This window comes from Mus musculus, chromosome 10 (assembly GCF_000001635.26).
Source record: "Mus musculus strain C57BL/6J chromosome 10, GRCm38.p6 C57BL/6J".
In the NCBI taxonomy this organism is placed as follows: domain Eukaryota; kingdom Metazoa; phylum Chordata; class Mammalia; order Rodentia; family Muridae; genus Mus; species Mus musculus.
The window spans coordinates 92847032-92868342 of NC_000076.6; the positions used below are offsets into that span (position 1 = coordinate 92847032).

Here is a 21311-nt window from a genome sequence, read left to right on the forward strand (position 1 = left end):
TTTCTGCTTTTAAACAATTCTCTACACTGATCTCCTGTGGCTGCAGCATGTTGCCCTTCTCCAGGGGGTTAGAGTGACCCTCTCTCCCATATCCTGGACACCATTTGTTGCCAGTTGCTTTCTTGACCTTACCATTCTTTCTGGGATTAGATGAAACCTCAAAGCACTTTTAATGTATATTTTCCTGATTGCTAAGGACATAAGAACATAGAAGACATTTGTAGGTAAGAAATGACATCTTGTGTACAACAGCTCTGCTAGATGTACCTTCCTGTCCCTAGCTTCGAGTCCTACATGTGAGAATCGTCCATGGCTAATGATAAGTCATTAAGATTATTTCTTTTCTGCATATTATCATGCCACATAGAATATCTAGGACAATTTTGAAGTAATGATTAGCATTTCACTTATGCTTACAAAGGCAAGAGTTTAGCATTCAAACATATAACGTAAGTGCTAAGAGGGGTTTTCCCACTCAAAACTCTATCATTTTATTTTATGTTCAATTGTGTGTGTGTGTGTGTGTACATGGGTGTAGATGCCTGTGGCCAGAATACTGTGTCAGATGCCCTGGAACTAGAGTTACAGCTGGCTGTGAGTGGCCCAATGTGGGCACCAGGTCCCCTACAAGAGCAGTGCACATGCTTAATTCCTGAGCCATGTCTCCAACCCCTTAGAATTGGTTTAAATGAAAGAAATTTCCTTTAACTCAGTTTTGGAGTCATGGTTGATTGTTTAATTCTACTGAAAATTTTTTGTGTGCCTGTTTAAGATGATGATTGGTTTTATCTACTAATGTAGTGATTGGTTGTAATAGATTTCCTAAGTTTGAAGTGCATTTGCATTCATGGAAGTAATCCAATTTGACAACATGTTATCTTTCAACAAGCTGCTTATTTTCACTATTCATGCATGTATATGATCAAAAATAACACTTCCTCTCCCCAGAGGCAAGTATTCTCAACCATTTGTACTTTACTTCTTTTAGTGGTTAGTTCTAGCTCTTAAAATAATTTTCTTATAGTACTTTCCATAAATTGTCAGTATTCAAGAATGGATTGATTAGGGGCTGTCAAGATGGTTCAGCAGGTAAGAGCACTGACTGCTCTTCGAAAGTTCCTGAGTTCAAATCCTAGCAACCACATGGTAGCTCACAGCCACCTGTAATGAGATCTGATGCCCTCTCTTGGTGTGTCTGAAGACAGCTACAGTGTACTTATGTATAATAATAAATAAGTGTTTGGAGCAGAGTGATCAGGGACTAAATGAGCGGAGTTGACTGAAGCGAGAGGGGCTGATCAGAGTGAATGGGGTTAACTGGAACGAGCAGAGGTCCTAAAATTCAATTCCCAAGAACCACATGAAGGCTCACAACCATCTGTACAGCTACAGTTTACTCATATACATAAAATAATTAAATAAATCTTTAAAAAGAATGGATTGAATAGCTTTCTGTGACATTAACTCAGAGGCCACTCTTCTATCCTTCAAAACTGTAACAGGTACATAGCCACATCTGGTCCTCCTAAGTCCAGTCCTCTTATGTCTGACCCTCCTATGTCTGGTCCTCCTATGCCTGGTCCCCTTATGCTACCATATACCCATGATGTTCTAAAAGCCCTCTAATATCAAATATGGATAAAATCTCTGGATATCTTACTTCATAACCTAACAGCACCTGTCCCTTTGCCCCCTTCCAAAATTTCTGTTGTCAAAATCAACAACTATTACACTCTTGTCTGTATTCATAACCTTTGTTCATTTTACCTCTAAGATGAAAATCAATAAAGAATACTTGCTGAATGCTATGGCACACCCATGACTCCTGCACCTGGAGGTGGAGGCAGAAGTGTCAAGAATCCACAGTCATCCTTAGATGTATAATACTCCATCTCAGAAGAAAAAGGAGGAAGAGGAGGAGGAAGGGGGAGAAGAGGAGGAGGAAAAGGAAGAGAAGGAGGAGGAAGGAGGAAGAGGAGAAAGAGGAGGAGGAGGAGAACTTAAATTAGGATTAGGAATGCTCAATTCAATAAGACCAGATTTCTTCCATGAAGGTTTAATGTCACAATCTCACAGCCCCTAAAGAGTAAAGCATTTAGTATAAAAATCAACTGGATTATTTTAGTTTGTAGCAGCCACCGAATCATGTCATCACTTCACTGGACCATGAATCTTCCATCTCTGAATATTTCTTCCTTAATGAGAGAAATAACATTTTCGTTCACCATACCCTTTTGGGAAGGGAGGGCTGAAAGAGGGTTTCCCTGTGTACCCCTGGTCCATCCTAGAACTTACTCTGTAGACCACGCTGTCATCAAACTCAGAAATCCACCTGCCTGTGCTTCCCTAGTTGCTGGGACTAAAGGCGTGTGCCATTATCTTCACCATATTCTTAGTGTCTCCTAATTTCCTGATTATTCTCTCTGCTGCCTTGCATCCACTCATGTTTCCCGGCAGTGTTCTTGAGATTGCCATCCTTACATTCTACTTTAAACAGGTGCATTGTGGGTGGTCACGGAGTGAGCAACGCTGAGGAGCCCTCCTCCCCTGCTTCATTGCAATCTTGCATGGCAGGATGCATTGTCAAGAAACATCCTGAAAATAGTTGACCAATTTGTAAGCCATTTGAGTCCTTACAGGACCCTGAAACTTAACCTAGGATTTAGTGAAGTGCAGGCATATTTCCCCTTAGTCCCTCAAAGGCTCTGGCGTCCTCCCATCTGCTGTTGCTGGAATGGAGTTAATACTCATCAAATCCAAACTCCTCTAACCTGCCTGCACTACCTCACTCTGAAAGGTACCTTTTTCAATCAACTCATTATCTGGGGTAATTTAAAGTTTCATTTTGGGCTCAGCTTTTTATTTGTTTGTTTGTTTGTTTTTTATTTGTGCTGCATTGGCTCCTGGTAAAACTCTTCAACTTAAAGTCTCATTTCTCCCTTCGGCACTGAAAAATAGTTTTCTATTGATTTCTGTGATGACTGCCTCTGATTTTCTTATCCTTCTACATCTCAGATGTATATTGGTTGATATTAAGAATATTTTCACTGATTCGCTCTCCCTCGATTTCTCCTCTTCCTTCTCTCCTCACCTTTCTTATCCCACAGAAACAGGCACTAGGTTTATATACAACATAGTTCATACCTGAACAGCATGTATGGCCCTCTGCTGTTGTGAAGAAATATGGTTATCTAAATAAATGGCTAAGGCTTATTGTCTATCCATATAAAGGAAGTCAATCTTGACTTCAGCTTCCCATCACACACAAGAGTCACACATAAAATTAGACTCTCCGTGAAATGTGGATCTAAAGGTGAATGATAAAAGACAGACAGGGACACAGGAAGGTGTCTTTATGATTTTTTTGTCAGAAAATATTTCTGCAATTGAACATCAAGAGTACAAACAACAACAGAAAACACATGTGTATTAAGACACACACTCACGTCCCCAGCACAGGGTCAGGAGGATTGAAAGTTCAAGACTGACCTGAAATGGACAGCAAAACCCCGTCTTTAGAAGGGGGGGGGTGTATAAACTGTACAATAATAGAAGTACAAGCTTTGAGTAATCGAAAATTAAAATAAAAGTCAAAACAGAATGGGAAAAGATGATTACATATATGTAATCAGCAAAATGTTCATATGAAACATATAAAGGGATGCAGAGATGGTTTAATATACGAAAATCCATCAATGTAATCCATTATATAAACAAACTCAAAGACAAAAACCACATGATCATCTCATTAGATGAGGAAAAAGCATTCGACAAGATCCAACACCCATTCATGATAAAAGTCTTGGAAAGATCAGGAATTCAAGGCCCATACCTAAACATGATAAAAGCAATCTACAGCAAACCAGTAGCCAACATCAAAGTAAATGGTGAGAATCTGGAAGCAATCCCACTAAAATCAGGGACTAGACAAGGCTGCCCACTTTCTCCCTACCTATTCAACATAGTACTTGAAGTCCTAGCCAGAGCAATTCGACAACAAAAGGAGATCAAGGGGATACAAATTGGAAAGGAGGAAGTCAAAATATCACTTTTTGCAGATGATAGGATAGTATATATAAGTGACCCTAAAAATTCCACCAGAGAACTCCTAAACTGATAAACAGCTTCGGTGAAGTAGCTGGATATAAAATTAACTCAAACAAGTCAATGGCCTTTCTCTACACAAAGAATAAACAGGCTGAGAAAGAAATTAGGGAAACAACACCCTTCTCAATAGCCACAAATAATATAAAATATCTTGGCGTGATTCTAACTAAGGAAGTGAAAGATCTGTATGATAAAAACTTCAAGTCCCTGAAGAAAGAAATTAAAGAAGATCTCAGAAGATGGAAAGATCTCCCATGCTCATGGATTGGCAGGATCAACATTGTAAAAATGGCTATCTTGCCAAAAGCAATCTACAGATTCAATGCAATCCCCATCAAAATTCCAACTCAATTCTTCAACGAATTAGAAAGGGCAATCTGCAAATTCATCTGGAATAACAGAAAACCTAGGATAGGAAAAGCTCTTTTCAAGGATAAAAGTAACTGGTGGAATCACCATGCCTGACCTAAAGCTTTACTACAGAGCAATTGTGATAAAAACTGCATGGTACTGGTATAGTGACAGACAAGTAGACCAAAGGAATAGAATTGAAGACCCAGAAATGAACCCACACACCTATGGTCACTTGATCTTCGACAAGGGAGCTAAAACCATCCAGTGGAAAAAAGACAGCATTTTCAACAAATGGTGCTGGTACAACTGGTTGTTATCATGTAGAAGAATACGAATGGACCCATTCCTCTCTCCTTGTACTAAGGTCAAATCAGAGTGGATCAAGGAACTTCACATAAAACCAGAGACACTGAAACTTATAGAGGAGAAAGTGGGGAAAAGTCTTGAAGATATGGGCACAGGGAAAAAATTTCTGAATAGAACAGCAATGGCTTGTGCTTTAAGATCGAGGATTGACAAATGGGACCTCATGAAACTGCAAAGCTTCTGTAAGGCAAAAGACACCGTCAATAAGACAAAAGGGCCACCAACAGATTGGGAAAGGATCTTTACCTATCCTAAATCAGATAGGGGACTAATATCCAATATATATAAAGAACTCAAGAAGGTGGACTCCAGAAAATCAAATAACCCCATTTAAAAATGGTGCTCAGAGCTGAACAAAGAATTCTCACCCGAGGAATACCAAAAGGCTGAGAAACACCTGAAAAAATGTTCAACATCCTTAATCATCAGAGAAATGCAAATCAAAACAACCCTGAGATTCCATCTCACACCAGTCAGAATGGCTAAGATCAAAAATTCAGGTGACAGCAGATGCTGGCGAGGATGTGGAGAAAGAGGAACACTCCTCCATTGTTGATGGGATTGCAAGCTTGTACAACAACTCTGGAAATCAGTCTGGCGGTTCCTCTGAAAATTGGACATAGTACTACCGGAGGATCCCGCAATACCTCTCCTGGGCATATATCCAGAAGATGTCCCAACCAGTAAGAAGGACACATGCTCCACTATGTTCATAGCAGCCTTATTTATAATAGCCAGAAGCTGGAAAGAACCCAGATGTCCCTCAACAGAGGAATGGATACAAAAAAATGTGGTACATTTACACAATGGAGTACTACTCAGCTATTAAAAAGAATGAATTTATGAAATTCCTAGGCAAATGGTTGGACCTGGAGGGCATCATCCTGAGTGAGGTAACCCATTCACAAATGAACTCAAATGAAATGTACTCACTGATAAGTGGATAATAACCCAGAAACTTAGTATAGCGAGATATAAGGTACAATATGTAAAACATATGAAACTGAAGAAGAACGAAGACCAAAGTGTGGACACTTTGCTCATTCTTAGAATTCTTAGAATTGGAAGGAGTTACAGAGACAAAGTTTGGAGCTGAGACAAAAGGATGGTCCATCTAGAGACTGCCATATCCAGGGATCCATCCCATAATTAGCCTCCAAGCGATGACACCATTGCATACACTAGCAAGCCTTTGTTGCAAGGACGGTGATATAGCTGTCCCTTGTGAGACTAGGCCGGGGCCTAGCAAACACAGAAGTAGATGCTCACAGTCAACTATTGGATGGATCACAGGGCCCCCAATGAAGGAGCTAGAGAAAGTATCCAAGGAGCTAAAGAGATCTGCAACCCTATCAGAGGAACAACATTATGAACTAACTAGTACCCCAGAGCTCTTGACTCTAGCTGCATGTGTATCAAAAGATGACCTAGTCGGCCATCACTGGAAAGAGAGGCCCATTGGTCAGGCAAACGTTATATGCCCCAGTAAAGGGGAATGCCAGGGCCAAAAAAAATGGGAATCGGTGGGTAGGGGAGTGGGGGGGGATTTTTGGGATAGCATTGGAAATGTAATTGAAGAAAATACGTAATAAAAAAAAAAGAAAAAAAAGAATATCTGCAGATCTCCCAAGAAAACAGAAAACTCCCAAGGAAAAATATGGATGATTATAAGAGAGTCCCTCCAAAGGATATGCAATAGTCAATATACAATACAGAATACAGCATGATCAGCAAGATAAATGTCAAACTAAACTGCCTTGGAGAAATTGTAAAGATGCACACATGCCCTTTGATGCAGCAATTCTACTCCTTGGCACATATATCTATATATCTATATCTACATCTACATCTACATCTACATCTATATATTCCTCTATATCCACATCAGTATCTATCTATCTATCTATCTATCTATCTATCTATCTTTTATCTATCTATCTCTGTACCCAGAAGATCACATAGTACGTTCAGAGCAGGCTCTTTCACAACAGCCTTCAGTGTTTACATATGGACAATAAACAGTGCTATTACATCCACAAAAGACCAAGTCTCTCAGATAGTGTTGAACAAAAATAATCTAACTGAAATAATGCAATCATTTCACTTATACAAAAGCCAAAAGCTGGCTAAACTTATGTTAGATATTAGAAGGCAGAGCAACCAGAAAACAAGTAACAACAGCACCAGTTCAGTTTGGAATAAATCACGGAAGAGAGGAAATATCAAGCCACAAACTATGCGGTCATTCCCAAAGTAGAGGCTATCATGAATAGAGAGCACAGAAAAGGAGGCAGTGGTGACACTGAGCAGGAGATTCCAGAAAGACACTGATGATGGAGAACAAGGGTGTGGGGTCACTCAAGTAGTCTTGGCGTTCATACCATAGAAGACAAAGGAATTGAAATGTAAATGCAATGTGATAATCCAAAACTGTGGACAGCCAGTGGAGCATCATCTAGATGAATGGTTCTCAGCCTTCCTACTGTGAGACTCATTAATACAGTTCCTCATGTTGTGGTGACACCACCACCACCACCATAAAATTCTCTTTGTTGAATTGGCCAGAGACATGCACCACAAACCTACACACTCACGCAGCTTTCCCCCAGTGACTTTACCCAGTGCTCATCCTGAGGTCTAAGGATGAGGTTGAAGGGTTAAAGATCTGCAAGTCCTGTTGGCAGTTATTGCTCCTGGATGAAAGCTCAGTCAACCCCACCACAACACTGTAAAAACGGTCAAATAAACCTGCTTAAACTGGAATTGAAAACACAAAGAATCTCTTTCTATCCCCTCAGCAGAATTACATACTTAAATGACAAATGGCTTCTATTTGCTGATACAGCTCATTCTGAGGGTTTGCTTGTGTTTGTCTAATGATATCAACACCAAATCCCCCAAACAAGATTTCCCTTTGTGCCAATGTTAGCAGGAAAGCAAAGTGCTCAAAGCACTGAAGAATTCCGTTTTCAACCTAACCATTTACGATGGAGTATGCCACCATTTACAGAGAGGGCACCAGGAAGTGGTGAGCTTTGCCATATTGGGAAGCCAGGAAGGGGGGGGGAGACACATCACACTGCCAAGCTGTTCTTGTGTGTTCTTCATGTGAAACAAATAAATTAATTAAAATGCCATGTTCATTTAAGTCCTTCTAGCTTGACGGAGCTGTAAAAGTCATTAGCGCTATTAACTCTACACAACTTTTTCTTTTTCATATTCGGTATAACAAAACATGAAGAGCACGCAAGGCCTCTCTACTGTGTGTGTGTGTGTGTGTGTGTGTGTGTGTGTGTGTGTGTGTGTGTGTGTGTGTGTGTGTGTGTGAGCACAAGGGCTCTTCCAGAGCTGCAGCATGAATGTGCTTTACCCTCTCGCTCTCATGAAACATCATTTGACTTGAAATAACCACTGGCACGCTACAAGATGATTTGGGGCATAGGTAGGTGGGCGAACATCTGAAAAACGAAAGAACTCCTCTGGACTTCAAGGGAAGCATCTTACAGGACTTGGTGTCATTAGTAAATAAATATTCAAGTCCTTAGGTAGAAATTCTGAATTTTGGAAAGTTTATATCTATCACTAAGAATTTTCTGGCACTTAAGATTTTTTTTTTCTGAAAGGCATGGTGGTGTATTTTAAGTTTACAGTGTTTGCTGTTAGCCAAGGAAATAGACCAGCATCCAGATGTTCTCATCCCTCCAGAAACCAAGGTTTTCCAAATGCTTAAGCTGTCACGGGGACCCCAGCACCTTGGCCCTTATATCTGTTGAAAAAATTCAGAGACACACAGAGTACAACACAGGAGACAGCTGGAGTCTTCTACAAAGTAAAGTTGATCCCTCTCAAAGGGTAGGCAGGCAATAGCCACTAAGCACTGCAAAGGAGAGAGGGTGGTAGTCAGAGGGGCCACTGCTGTGTTGGCTTCCATTCTTAGGTATGCTTTAGAGTATTTCTTAACATCCCTAAACTGGATGGATTTCCTGGGGGCAGTTTTCCTGTTCAGGTGATTAACTGGTAACAGAGCCAAGTAAATGACTCTTGTCAGGGTATGGGCATCAATGAGACTAGTGTTTCACTACAGCTTCCTGCTGTCTGTGAAGTAAATTACACTTTACTAACCCTTTCCTGTGGTATCTGACTCCCCTCACCCTTTATTGGGCAGAGGCCTATTAACAAAGACTGGGACTCAAACCAATGCCAATCCCCTATAAAATACCACAGTGACGGCACATCTTTATGGCCCAGATCACGTACTTGGTAACTGGGTCTCTAGGAATTGGATACCATCTTCAATCTTTGTGGAGACCCCAAGCCTCTGAAGGATAGAACATGCCAATTAGACCCTAAATTTGCCTGTTAAAACGCTTGGTCAGGAGACTCATCTTCCCTAGGAGACAGTTCCCAGAAGCTCTCTCAAGGGTCTACTGAGGTCCTCATTGGCCCTGGCTCAAGCATGGCAGCATCCTTTATGGTACCATTTTCTAAATTCAGATCTGTTCCCGGGCAACAGAGCCCCAGCTTTAAGCCAATTTGCTTTCTCGATTCAGTGGATTCCAACAGTATAATCATTCCACAGGCATGATTCCAGGGGCTGCAGAGATGGCTCAGTGGTTAAGAGCACTGGCTTCTCTTCTAGAGGGCTTTGGTTGGATTCCCAGCACCCACACCAGGGCTCACAACTGCCTTTAACTCTAGTTCCAGGGATCCTAATAACCACAGACAGACAGACTTGTAGGCGAAACACCAATCTTTAAGATAAGAATAAATGAATTATTCAAGACATGGTTCCAAAGACAGCCAAAGTCATCAGAAAAAGAACAGAAGTCTCTTCCTAGTGGGAGAGCAGGTACTAATTGAAACCTACAGGGAGGACCCTCAGGGCCAACAGTTAACTCCTCTGTGAAAGGCTCTTTGCGTATGTTTTTATCTTCTATAGGCATCAAAATCCTGGAACTTGATACTCCCTAGTTAAATGTTACTAAGAAAACCCTCCAAGAAGTCACCTCCTACCATGTGATGAAGACTGAAGTCCATCCAAATGGACCTGTCAATCACCTGAACAGAAAATCTCCTTATGAATGCTATCTGTGCTAGAAGCTTAAGAAATAGATAAATCCTACCTAAAACTGTAGGCTGATCCTATTTGCCCATTGTCCCTGCACCACTTGCTGCCCACTCATCTCTTAGAGGGTTGTTTATCTTGTAAACTCTATCCACCTTCCCCACTCTGGGCTATGTCTTCTCTCAATTCCTTCAACAGAGATCAAAAATACGATCGAGCCCGTGGAAGTCCAAGGACAGATATCTCTGAGATACTATATAGTGTTAGAAATCCTGCGTGAGGCAGAGGTTCAGGTAGATGGCAAGGTGGGCTGACATACCTTAATGCATTATAACGGAGAAAGAAAACATTAGTGATGTGGGTTTCAGAGAATACCCCAGAGTTAACTCCCCACCCCCCAAAACCTCACTTCACTAACAATGCTTAGGACACAAAGAAGAACATTAATTGTTTGAAGAGGCCCTTTAAATATGCGACATTTTCTAACTACATATCTGTATGGGGCTGAATTTTTCTTGACTTACTTCAATGAAAACATTACATTTCTGCAGATTTGCTTTAGAAGAAGGTTAGAGAGTTCAACTCATTTTTAGAAAACCAGATATTAAATATATTTGCAATATGTTATCTCTTCTAACTTATGGTAGGTTTATTAATAATCTTTTTAAATGAATAAACTTTAACTTCCAGTTTTAATTTCTAGCATAGCTTTATTACTTCCATAGCAATAGATCTAATTTTTTTAACCTCTATAAAGATAATTTTGAGGAAATTATATCTTTCCAGGCAGTTATAAATTTTATAGAGCTTTTCAAATTTATTTTCCTGGAGTGGAATAAAAATAAACCTGTAACAATTTAATTTTTCACTGTCAATGGTTACTTTCCTATTAGTATTTATCACTTATGAGGAGTAGTTTTATAGTTACTTTTCCTAAAATTTTAATTTTACTAATAGTAAGGTCTCACTTTCGCCCTAGATTATTTATTTTTACATCCCATCCACGGTTCCCCCTCCCTTCTCTCCTCCTAGTACTCCTCCTCAGTCTCCCATCTTCATTCTCTCCCCATCCACTGCTCTTCTTTTTTTTTCCATTTTTTATTAGGTATTTAGCTCATTTACATTTCCAATGCTATACCAAAAGTCCCCCATACCCACCCACCCCCACTCCCCTGCCCACCCACTCCCCCTTTTTGGCCCTGGTGTTCCCCTGTACTGGAGCATATAAAGTTTGCAAGTCCAATGGGCCTCTCTTTCCAGTGATGGCCGACTAGGCCATCTTTTGATATATATGCAGCTAGAGTCAAGAGCTCCGGGGTACTGGTTAGCTCATAATGTTGTTCCACCTATAGGGATGCAGATCCCTTTAGCTCCTTGGCTACTTTCTCTAGCTCCTCCATTGGGAGCCCTGTGATCCATCCATTAGCTGACTGTGAGCATCCACTTCTGTGTTTGCTAGGCCCCGGCATAGTCTCACAAGAGACAGCTACATCTGGGTCCTTTCAATAAAATCTTGCTAGTGTATGCAATGGTGTCAGCGTTTGGATGCTGATTATGGGGTGGATCCCTGGATATGGCAGTCTCTACATGGTCCATCCTTTCATCTCAGCTCCAAACTTTGTCTCTGTAACTCCTTCCATGGGTGTTTTGTTCCCAATTCTAAGGAGGGGCATAGTGTCCACACTTCAGTCTTCATTCTTCTTGAGTTTCATGTGTTTAGCAAATTGTATCTTATTCTTGGGAATCCTAGGTTTGGGGCTAATATCCACTTATAAGTCCACTGCTCTTCTGTTTTTTTTCAGAGGAGGGCTGCCAGCCTTCCTTGGATATCAACCAGCCATGGCATATCAAGTTGCAGTAAGACTAGGTACCCCCTCTCCTATTAAGGCTAGACAAGGCAACCCAGTAAAAGGGAAAGGGTCCCAAAATCAGGCAACAGAGTCAGAGACACTGTTCCTACTGTTAGGAGTCCCATAGAAGACCCAGTTACACAACTGTGACATGTGTGCAGAGGGCCTAGGTCAGACTCATTCAGGCTCCCTGGTTGCCAGTTCAGTCTCTGTGAGCCCATATGAGAGCCCAGGCTAGTCAGTTCTGTGGGTTTTCTTGTGGCGTCCTTGATCCTTCTGGCTCCTACAGTCCTCCCGCCCCTCTTCCACAGAATTCCCTGAGTTCCACCTAATGTTTGGCTGTGGTCTCTGCATCTGTTCCCATCAGTTGCTAGGTGAAGCCTCTCAGATGACAACTGGGCTAGGTACCAATCTACTACAGCGACATATCATTAGGAATCAGTTCATTGACTTGTTTTTGTTTTTGTTTTTTTGTTTTTGTTTGGAGGGTGTTATTTTTGTTTATTTGCTTGCTTGCTTGCTTGCTTGCTTGCTTTGTTATTTTTGGTTTGGGTTTTGTTGGTTTTGTTTTGTTTTGACAGTTTTTTTGTAGTTCTATCCTAGGTCTTTGGACTATCCAGCTTCTGGGCCTCCAGGCAGTGTCGGGGTGGGCTTCCTTTCTGTTAAATACACACTGAATATGTATTATACTGTTGAATGGTTTTATGAAATCCAACATAATTTGTATACTAAAACACAGTCAGATTATATAAAAAGGAAGTCTCAAATTCATACCCCACCTCATAGGCATATTCAAATTAAAATCATTTAGAAAGGTTACATGCTGTTTAGTTGATTGTCGAGTTGATAAAAGCTCAGGTCATCTGGAAGGAGGAAACCTCCATTGAAACTAAGGTGCCTCCATCAGTCTGTAAGGCATTTTCTTTATTAATTATTGAGGTGGGAGGGCCCAGCCAACTGCCAGTGGTGTCAACCCTGGGCAGGTGATCTAGGGTAATATAAAAAGGTGGGTGGAGCAAGCCATGGGGAATAAGCCAGGAAGCATATTCAGCCACGGTCGGCCTCAGCTCCTGCCTCCAGTGCCCAGCTTGAGCTCGTGTATCGCTTTCTCTCAATGATAGAGTGATCAGTAAGCCAAATACAACATTTGGTCATGGTGGTTATCACATCAATAAAAAGCAAACTAAAATGAGTTTTAAAATATAAGAGATAATCAGATACATAATAGGAAAATGCAAAACAAAAGAAAACAATATTTATGATCTTAGCTTCTAGACATAGTAAAATCTGATGTAAGTCTTAAATGCTAAAGTAATACAGAAGAAGGACCTTTACAGTATGACTGGGGATAATGTATTTGCAAATAGCATCAGGATAAAGTGATGCTCCTGTACCACAGACTTCTGCACATGTTTGAAGCAAATGGAAACATTCCCGTTATAAGAGCACAATGGTTAAGTTCATGACTAGCAACACAGTGTCCACAATATGAAAACAAAGCCTAAAACTGTTAGAGGAGAAAGAGGAGCACCTTAGCTGTAGGAAACATTTACCTCATCAGGAGGGTGCTACTGCTGCCGGGAACAAAGCTGCTCCATGCTTTTGTGTAACTAAAGAGTAAAGACTAGGTTTTATGTGTTTTATCAAGTGGTTAAAGAAACAAAAGGGATGCATGAAAACTAAAGTGTTTTCAGTGGGCCACGACACACATCTGCCACAGTAGCTGCAACCAGAAACAAAAGCCAGCGATGCTTACCGCTCAGCTATATACAGAAGACACAGCGACTGACTCTGACCTTTCTGTAAATGATCATGTGACAGAAATTATGGAATAATAAATACAGTGACACTAACCTACAGAAATAAAATGGGGTTGAAGGTGTGGCTCAGTTGCTGGGATGCTTAGCTGGCATGCGAGTGGCCCTGGTTTCCATCCCTCAAACTACAGAAAACCTAGGCATAGTGGCTCAGAACTGTAATCCTTGCACTTGGGGGCAGGGTTTGAGGGAGGTCAGAAGTTCAAGATCACTGTTGGTTACACAGTGAATGTGAAACCTAGGCTGCATGGAACCCTGCCAGGAGGAAGGAAGGAGGGAAGGAATGAGAAAAACTACAACAGTCAGTAAAATATTTGAACACAGTGTTAAAATGTTCACATCAGAAAGGACTGGAGTCAAGAAGTAGAAAGGATCTATAATGTTCCTTGTAAAATAATTAGGATAAAACTGCATCATTTTTGCTCACAGTCAGCTATTGGATGGATCACAGGGCCCCTAATGGAGGAGCTAAAGAAAGTATCCAAGGAGCTAAAGGGAACTGCAACCCTATAGGTGGAACAACATTATGAACTAACCAGTACCCCGGAGCTCTTGTCTCTAACTGCATATGTATCAAAAGATGGCCTAGTCGGCCATCACTGGAAAGAGAGGCCCATTGGACTTGCAAACTTTATATGCCCCAGTATAGGGGAACGTCAGGTCCAAAAAGGGGGAGTGGGTGGGTAGGGGAGTGGGGGGGGGTGGGTATGGGGGACTTGTGGGATAGCATTGGAAATGTGAACGAGGAAAATACCTAATAAAAAATTTTTTAAAAATGAGTAAGTGAGCTGAGTATATGCATGCATACTTTGTCTTACTGCTTACAGTCTTGGCTGTGGATGTGATGTAACCCATCCTTTGGCGTTCCTGATGATGTAACTTCTCTGTATGTAATGAACAGTAGCCTAGAGCTGTGAACTAAAATAAAGCTATCCTCTAAAAAAAAAAAAACTGCATCATTTTGAAGTTAATATCTAAATGTAATTCAACTCCAATAAAAATATAAGATTTTAAAAAATTTATACAACTTGTTTCTTGAGGTATTTTAAGCCTAAAAGACAATTTAAAAAGAGTAAGAGTAAGAGACGGGGGCTCATCCTAACACCTATTAAACGTTATGACTACAGTGTTACAGAATATACACATCACACTGAAGCCAGAACGTGGGAAGTAAGAGGAGCAGAATGAGAAGTTCACAGGCAGGGTCCACTTCTGGCAAAGCTATGTGAGGTCATGTGGCTCACTTAGCATGAACCAACTAGAATTTCACAAGCCACTGGCAGAATCTGAAGTTGGGAGGACCCTTTTACAAATCTAGATATCATCAAAGAAAGTAGTAATACTTTTCTGCTTTATGGAAGTTATTTTTTTATGTGACAGAAGTCCTATTGGGGAAAAAAAGGTTAAATAACAGATAAATTCTTCCCTATATCCCATAAAATACTTTATTATTACATCTTTTAGGTCTCTGAGGTTTGAACAGCAAACAGCAGATGTTGCCTCTCTCATAAGCACTCTGCTTCTTTCTTTTTAAATTTAAATTAAAAGGGGGTTTGGAGAATTTCATGCATGGGTAGTGATAAATTATTTTTACAAACATTATACGTACTCTTGGAGAAAAACATCAATGAATTTGTGCCGATGCCAGACTGGCTTATAGGACAATGTCTCATCTCCAAGTGTGCTTATCTAGTCTCTGAATATGACTTCTTATGCCGAGGAAATTATGATGATAAATATTATGTTTTCAGAATTCCAGAGCTGTAGAAAGTGATGGCAGAGAAAATATTAAAGGCCTCTCTGGCAGGCATGAACTCCAGCAGAGCTGGTGTGTGTTCCACATGTAAGCCACGGCAGAGATAGCCAATGCTGCAGACAAACTCCCAATTCTACAGCTTTCTCTATAAAATAAACAAAGTGGCTCTCTTGGTGGCCTCTTCATGTGTAGATATTTAGCTTCTTGTTTGTTTCTTCAGCTCCCTGCTCCCATCTGCATCATTATAAACCCCCAAAAAACTTTCTCCTGTTTGAATGAGCCAGGGGTCCTGACTGCTGCACTAAAACCAGTGGTTAATAGGTGTGTAGTACCTCTGGTGGGTAACATAGGAAGCACAGGACAGAAGATAACCCATAACACCCTCTCATCTCAATGCTCAAAACCTGCCAATACACGAAGCTATGTGGCAAAGGAGAACTATGTTTGTCAGACCAAATCTAGGCTCTCTCCAAGTGTTCTAGAGACAGGAAGGCTACCCTGGGTTATCTAGATGGTCCAATGTCACCATAGGCTCCTGGAAAATGGAAATACAAGTCAGAAGAATGAGAACTGACGTCAGGGTGATTTAGAGATGCTGGCTTGAAAGATGGGAAGGACACAAATGTCAAGGAACTTGGATGGCCTCTAGCAGAGACACTCCCTTGGGGCTCCTGAGGGTAGTGGTCCCCCTGACATGAACCAGGGGATGGATGTTAATTTTACATATCTGACTTTCAGCACTCATGATAAAATCTTGTTCTGCAAAGCCTGTGTTAGGGCAGGAACGGAGGCTGGTGCCTGGTCAGCAAGCTTCCACCCACGTTCTTGAGTGTTTCTCTATTGAGAAAAAAAACTATTATCAAAACATTTAGTTAAAAGAAAAGGTTCTCTACATTATATGACTAAAGCTGTGGTCCTCAATGTCACAAAGAGAAGTTAAGACCAGATAAATTTTATTTGTTGTACAAACTCTTTTTTCTAACTAAAAGGTGACATTCCCCCCCCTCTTTATGATTCAATACAAATTATTGAGATGGAGTCTATTCTAAAACTGCCTTCAAGAGACTAGGGAGGAGAGGAGAAGACCCCTCTGGTGGTCAGCACTGGAGAACATCCCTTAGCCATTGACTTGGTGTGAGCTCCAACCTTATAACCAGAGTAAGTTGCTGATTCCTCCCAGGTGGGTCTAGGCCCCAACTCAAGGTCTAGCCTATCATGAACTCCAACTCCCTGCTGTTGGCTGTTTTCCCTCCCCTCTGAGGCTCTTCCACCCACATCCATGAGCTGGCAGCAAACCCTGCTCCAACGAGGGCCTCCGGTATTTAAAAAAAAAAAAATCTCCACTTTTGAAAACACTTTTGTGTTCTGCTGTCAAGCTCAGCCATGGATTAAAACAAACCCTGTTCATTTTGCAGAATTGCTTTGTGCTTGACTTTAGAAATGGACAGAAGGAGCTTTCAAATCCCTCAAGTTCCTTCAAACAGATTCTAAAGCTATGCGCCAGCTCTGCCTTACGTCCTATGGAGTGTCTTCTCATGTCTAACATGGTACTTAACAATACTGCCTACAGAGCTGGTTTGGCGAGGGACTGGACAAATAGAGACAGATGGCTAAGTTTTACTTCTTCAGTGTCTTGCCTCATTTGTAAAGATGTGCATTATTGATGCTCTCCCTGAATTTTTCCTAGAGGTTAAATAACCTGTTGTTATCAGCTGGTAGTCCAGCCTTCGGGCTTCCTGCTGTTGTCAGTCCTTGGTTGTGAGGGCCCTACTAAGAACAGTTGACAGATTTCTTCGAGTCTCTGACAGGCACATCCTCCTGTCTATCTTCAGGAAGATGGTATCTGCTGCAGTCTCCCATATGTCATCTTGCTTCTTATTGCCCATTGTGATTCCATCTTGCATAATATTTATTGCCTTACTGGTAGTGTTGACAGCTGACTAGTACCCATGGTTCTGTCTCTTCTCAGCATGTTTTCACATGTGTATGTTTTTATGGTGAGCATGCACATATGGATGCTCGCAGGGACACATTTGAGTATCCATGTGTGAAAGACAAAGGCTGATGTTGGACATCTTCCTCGGTCACTAGCCACTTTATCTGCTGAGACAGAGTTTCTTGTTGAACTCAGAGTTTGTTGATTTGGCTAGTCAAGCTAGCTAGCCTTACCTGAAGCTCTTATAGTTACTTCTAAAGTGCCGGGGTTACAAGTGGGTCACCATAGGCACCCAGTGTTCATGTGGGTATTGTGGACCCACTCGCTGGGACTCACACTTGTACACCAATCTCTTTAATCACTAAGACATCTCTCCATCAGCCTTCTCAGATTTATATGATCAATGAGATATTTCTTCAGTGAAATCTCTGGACCTTTATAGACACTGGACTAGGACAGCTCTGCTTCACTGCGACGGGCTCTCACCAAGGCTCAATAATTGCTTCTATGATACTCTCAAGTGATAAAGCATATGGATGCATGAATGGATAGATGGATGAATGGATGGATGGATGGATGGATGGATGGATGGACACAAATATGCACACACACACACACACACACACACACACACACACATACACACACCTCCAATATTCTAGCACAGGTAGATTTCTGTCTGTCCCATAGGTAAACGATGTAACTGTTTAGGATTTGAGTACAAAATTCATCACTCCATTTCCCTGCTACTGATTGTGCCTTGGAGGACTAAGAGAACAAGATCATTGTAGAGAAATGGAGTCCATCTCTGAACCTAGACCCAGTGAGGAAGGGAAGGACAAGCCCCGTTTCTTCAGGCTGGAAGATGAGCTGTGTCTCAGGAGGCAAAGCACACCCTACAGCATCCACAGTATTCTCAGCTCTGCTCCTTAGGTCTCTGTGGTCTTGACAGGAAGTTCATCAACATGGCCTGCATTTGCAGCTTCCCATACCTGATGTGTATTTAGCTGTGAGAGTCTGCATCTGGAACCACTAATCCAAAATGGTGCTTTTTATTTAAAGTGTCTTATAGGATTTAATAATTTTTTTTATCCCTGCTGAATTAACATGAAGGCCACAAGACTGTGGAGCTAGAAGACTAGGCTAACTTCAAGGCTAGAAGACTGTGTCTATTTGAACACAGCTGCAATATTGGCAGCTAATACACATCTTCACGATGAATCTAAACATTGTCCCACCAGGGCCATCATTTTGGGATCCACAAGAAAATGTGCAGAATATTTGACAAATGGAACCAAGCATTCTGCCGGAATTTTTTTGTGTCTTATGAATACCTATGATTTCTCTCAGGTTCTGGCAAGGAACTCTGGAGTCCATCTTCCGCAGGCAGCTGTTTCTGTCTTGAATTGCTTTGCCAAGAACATTGGATTCTCCTTCTGTCTGGTATTCATTTGCACCTGTCCTATAACTCACTATTCCCAGGAGAAAATAATATTCCCAGCGATTCTTATGCCATCCTGATTGTCCCCAACTTTCTACAAGAAGACATACATTTAGCTTCTGGTACATTCATCCTGATTCCAGTGATATGGCTTTCTAAAATATGGATTTGTATTTTTTTTCAATGTGTATGCCTTTTCTAACTGCTGTGGCCAGAAGCTCATGGAAGAGAAAACCTACCTCCCTGCTGTGTTCGTTCCATGACTCTCTCTGATGGACACAGGCTTCTTGCACTGGACTTGGGGTATAGCTCCTTGTTGAAATACTTAGCAAGCTTAAGACTCTGGATTCCATCAATAGAACAGCAAAGGAGTGGGAAGGAAGGGAAAGAAGCAAAGAAATATCTGGTACTGCGCTGTGTACACAAAACGATGAATATTGCTCATCAACTCATGTGTGGATGAATACTAAAATTGTTTAAAGCTAGATTAGTGTGGCTTTTTCTGGATGCTAATTTATGCTAATGAGTAGGAAATCAAACAAGTTTTATTTGTTGTTGTTGAGCAATTTTTCCCCTTTAGCAAGTCATTTTAATATGAACTTCATGGCCATCTGTGTATTTGTGGAAATCAGGTGGGAATTCAGAACTTCCTTCTAACCCAAATACTGAAGCAAGCAGTCATCAGCATGCATTAATTATCAGCCTGCCAGGAAAAGACTGGAGGGCAAGATTAATATTCTTTATGCAAGGTAAAATGAAAAACAAATCCGACTTTACAACCGAGCAATTTCATAGTTAAAATAATACAGAAGTGTTAATGGTCTGACGCAGGAACTGAAGAAGCTGGAGCTAAGAAAGCTGTCCACATAGAACAGAAAGCCCAATTCTAGCATTAAGCTAAGATGAAAATGCCTCACCTGGAGGGACTGACATCAATCGGTTTAGAGAGTACCATCCTCCATAGTGTGCCCATGGCTAATGTCATTAGTTGATCATAGCAACAGCTTTTCCCATCTTTCCATATAGATGCACACAGTACTTAGGTAAACCAGTGGTCCTCAACCTTCCTAATGCTGTGACCCTTGAGCACAGTTTCTTATGTCCTGATGATCTCCCAGCCATAAAGTTATTCCATTATTATTTCATTACCATAATCTTGCTACTGTCATGAATTGTAATGTAAATATCTGATATACAGGATATCCAATATGCCTCCCTCCCCTCCCCTGAGTGGTCGAGACTCCATGGGTTGAGAATCACTGCTCTAGACACTGATTGTACTTGGTGAGTGGTAGTGTGGATGACCATTCAACAACCATTCACAGGCCTCTATCCCCTTGTACAGGCAGAGCACATGTCCCTGTCTCCCTCACACTGAACACGCTATGAGCAGTGGGATCAATTGGTGAAACAGGCCTTCAGCAAGCCTGTATAATCTGACCGCTGGCTCTTACTCCAGTATCTACTGTGAGCAGAACATGCTATGGGTAACCATGAGCTCTGCCATCGGGGGCCATAGCTGATGGTCACAGAGCATTTGTCGGTTCCATCTGAGGTCTGAGGCAGAGCAACAGTAGAGGAGGGAAGATGTTGTTAGGTGTAAGTCAGTGAGTGATGCTCAGTAGGTCTCAGACAAATCTTGTTATCCCTGAAAAGCAAAGGACTAGAATAAAGTAGGCATGTTATACAGAACTAATGAGGACCTGATAGAAGAGAAGTAGCCATGCTGGAAGCATGAGAAATGCAACCAGTTCCAGGATTTTACACTCTAGAAATCTGTGCAAGGCCAGAGGCATTGTCTCTAGTAAATTCATCTGGAAGATGCCAAGGACAAGAGAGTGCCAAGACGGAGGTGTGGGTCATGACCCAGAAGCCAGAGGTAGCCAAAGCCTATCAGGCATGAAAGAGATACAGATTTAAGAATAAAGCCTTGGTATAAGAAGGCTCTCTAATTATTTGACCTCCACCAAGGCTCTGTTACACCGGGAATAGTTCTGACTACTGAATCATCGGGAAGGCAGTTGATGAGACTGATGTGAGACAGGAGGCCATCAGTGAGGGGTGACCTTTCAGCAGAGGAAGCTGATCCCTGGGGCTATCAGAGGGCACCACAGTCACCTATCTGGGTTAAAGGGGAGTGGGGATTTTCATCTCCTTTAGCTCAATGTTCAGCTCACACCAAAGCCAAAAACCAAAACCAAAACAAAACAAAAAAAACAGAAAGATCAGTCTTCCTGATCTGCAGCCCCTTGCCCCCTTTCAGTGCTTAGTATATGAGAAGCATTCAATAAATATTTATGACAAGCAGATGAGCAAACACATAAATGAATGTTAAGTACACTACTGCTGATCCGTAAGTCACATTATAGTTCACTAACAAGAGAGTCAACGATTGGGAAGTAAAAGTGATAAAACAAACAAACAAACAAGCCAACAAGCAAACCCAGTACTTAACCTTAAACTCTATCCACCTAGCATTCATCAATTCACTTAATGGGCTGAATCGCTGGCATGCGCAAGTGATGGGGTACTCTACTGTGGATGAATGAAGACAGTGGAGGCCCCGCATCAGGAAACTGATGAATAGACAGTAAACTTAAATACGCACGCTTGAACGTA

The 21311-nt window shown here is 41.4% G+C and overlaps 1 protein-coding gene across 8 annotated transcripts in view; it reads right to left on the reverse strand.

The window, feature by feature from the left end:
• Positions 1-21311, reverse strand: part of Cfap54 (cilia and flagella associated protein 54) — a 307879-nt gene that overhangs the window by 71423 nt on the left and 215145 nt on the right. The gene's annotated exons all lie outside the window — the stretch shown is intronic.